This window comes from Piliocolobus tephrosceles, unplaced genomic scaffold (genome assembly GCF_002776525.5).
Source record: "Piliocolobus tephrosceles isolate RC106 unplaced genomic scaffold, ASM277652v3 unscaffolded_17723, whole genome shotgun sequence".
Lineage (NCBI taxonomy): Eukaryota > Metazoa > Chordata > Mammalia > Primates > Cercopithecidae > Piliocolobus > Piliocolobus tephrosceles.
In genome coordinates this window covers 5684-8603 of record NW_022299558.1, presented here as the reverse complement: position 1 = coordinate 8603, position 2920 = coordinate 5684, and the positions used below count along the sequence as shown (strand labels likewise).

General features: G+C 42.5%; 1 non-coding gene across 1 annotated transcript; it reads left to right on the top strand.

The window, feature by feature from the left end:
• The first annotated feature begins 1044 nt into the window (after positions 1-1044).
• LOC111541487 lies at positions 1045-1151 on the top strand. Its single transcript, XR_002731265.1, has one exon. It is a non-coding gene; the product is annotated as a U6 spliceosomal RNA (small nuclear RNA).
• Positions 1152-2920: the final 1769 nt, after the last annotated feature.

Here is a 2920-nt window from a genome sequence, read left to right as displayed (position 1 = left end):
ATCTCCCTTCTGTGTCTGTGTCCAAATTTCTCTCTTTCTCTTTTAAGGAGACATACTCCATCAGCCAAGCTGGAGAGCAGTGGCACAATCTTGGCTCACTGCAACCTCCACCTCCCAGGTTCAAGCCATTCTCCTGCCTCAGCCTCCCAAGTAGCTGGGATTATAGGCATGCACCACCACAACCGGCTAACTTTTGTATTTTTAGTAGAGATGGGGTTTCACCATGTTGGCCAGGCTGGTCTTGAACTCCTAACCTCAAACAATCTGCAGGCTTCGGCCTGCCAAAGTGCTGGGGTTACAGGCATCTTTTTGTTAAAATTCGTATGAAATGTTGTTTTTGTGTAGTATGTTATGTTTGTGCACGGTTCAGGCAAAGAAGGAAGAGAAGGAGGTACAATGAACTCTGCACCACTGTGCTTATAATGAAGCAAGATTAACCACTAGCCCTTCTGTCTGTGCATTTTGTTTTACGAATCTGTGTATATAATGTACATAAAAGATAAACAAGTCCTAATTTACAACAGCTGCTCTTTCTAGATGTTAGAGAAGTTGCCAGTGTATGACAAAAGCAAAGGTAGGGTTAGTTAAACTAATGTATTTTGTACATTTTGTTTTAAAATTCCTAGGAAAAGGCCAGGCATGGTGGCTCATGCCAGTAATCCCAGCAGTGTGGGAGGCCGAGGCGGGTGGATCAGAGGTCAGGAGATCGAGACCGTCCTGGCTAACACGGTGAAACCCCGTCTCTACTAAAAATAAAAAAAATTAGCTGGGCATGGTGGGGGGCACCTGTAGTCCCAGCTACTCGGGAGGCTGAGGCAGGAGGATTGCATGAACCGTGGAGACCGAGCTTGCAGTGAGCCAAGATGCCTCCACTGCACTCCAGCCTGGGCAACAGAGCAAGACTCTGTAAAAAAAAAAAAAAAATCCTAGGAAAGAATGTCATCTGAAAATTTGAGCATTATAGCCCACTGCATTGGTGTAGAAGGGAACAGTTTTTAGGCCAGAATGTTCATGTTGGGAAGACACTGTCAAATGAAAACTATTGTGCTTACTTTGGCAGCATATACGCTAAAGTTGGAATGATACAGAGAAGATTAGCATGGCCCCAGTGCAAGGATGACATGAAAATTCATGAAGCATCCCATATTTTCTAATAAGAAAGAAAGAAAAAAAAAAAACAGGTCAGGCACCGTGGCTCATGCCTGTAATCCCAGTTTTTGGGAGGTCAAGATGGGCAGATCCGTGCCGGCAATCCCAGTTACCTGGGAGGCTGAGACACAAGAGTTGCTTGAACCCAGGAGGTGGAAGTTGCAGTCAGCTGAGATCCAGCCTGGATCACACAGCCAGACTCTGTATCAGAAAAAAAAAAAAAAAAAAAGACAGAAAGAAAAGAAAAGAAAAAAAAAACTGCAACTATTGCTTCATGTGTGAGGCTCATTCAACACTGCTATGTCTATGGAGGACAAATATTCTTACCTGAAACAACTAGTCTATGTAGATGTTTACAAGTACCCAACGCATATTCAATGTAGAGGTAGTAAAATGTCAATTTGTAAATATCTTGTTGCTGAAATTCATAAGGAATATTATCTTTTGGAAATAAAATTGTTAAACCACCTCTATGAGCAGGATAGTACCATCTATACTTGTTCAATGGTTTGCAGGAGGTGGGAGGGAAGGAATTGCAAAAGGTAATATGCTAGTGCATTCACACTTAGAAGTTTTCAGACACCGTTTTTCTGCACATTTTGTTTATTTTGTTTTGCTGTGTATCTAGTGTATGAAATGCACAAATGAGTCCTAATTTTGCAACATCTAGTCTCTAGATGTTAAAAAGGCTGCCAGCCTATGACCAAGTCTTAGTAAAATTGGCTCATTTTGTACAGTTTGTATTGAAATTCACAGGAAACGTTGTCCTCTGTAAATGACTTTAGGATACGAGTTTGTTCAACCTCTCTAACCATTACACATGCCTGTACTAGTCCTCTGCATTGATGACAGAGAGAAGGAAGTGAGGAGTGTATGGTTCAAGCCCACAATGGTCATATTTAGAAGATACCTCAGATTAAATGCAAAAGCTTAATTACTTTTGCACCAACCTATAACAATTGTTACATGTGTAATTTTAACAGTGCTGTGTATACAGTGGACAACTTCTAATATGAAATATCTAGTCTTTCTATATATTTAGAAGCACTTGAAGTATTTAAAAGTAGAAGTAGTAGGCTGGGTGCGGTGGCTCACGCCTGTAATCTCAGCACTTTGGGAGGCTGAGGGGGGAGGATCACCTGAGGTCAGGAGTTCGAGACTAGCCTGACCAACATGGAGAAACCCCGTCTCTACTAAATACAAAATTAGCCAGGGGCGGTGGTGCATGCCTGTAATTCCAGCTACTTGAGAGGCTGAGGCAGGAGATTGGCTTGAACACCGGAGGTGGAGGTTGCGGTGAGCAGAGATCATGCCATTGCACTCTAGCCTGGGCAACAAGAGCAAAACTCCATCTCAAAAAAAAAAAAAAAAAAAGAAATGGTAGAATAACACTTTGTATAAGTGGCTTTAAAAAACTAATCAAAATACTGTGTTGGAAGTAGAAGTGTGAAACCACCTCTGAGAACAGTATAATCTCTGTAGTTGTTCATTGGGTTCAGGGAGATAGAAGGGAAGATATTACGAAATGTGTTTTGCTACTGCATACTAGAAAATTTCAGCTAATCAGCCGGGTGCAGTGGCTCATGGCTCATGCCTGTAATCCCAGCACTTTGGGAGGCTGAGGCGGGCAGATCACCCAAGGTCAGGAGTTCAAGACCAGTCTGGCCAACATGGCAAAACCCCATCCCTACTAAAAATACAAAAATCAGTCAGGTGAGGTAGGAGGCACCTGTAATCCCAACTACTCCCAAGTAGTTGGGAGGCTGAGGCA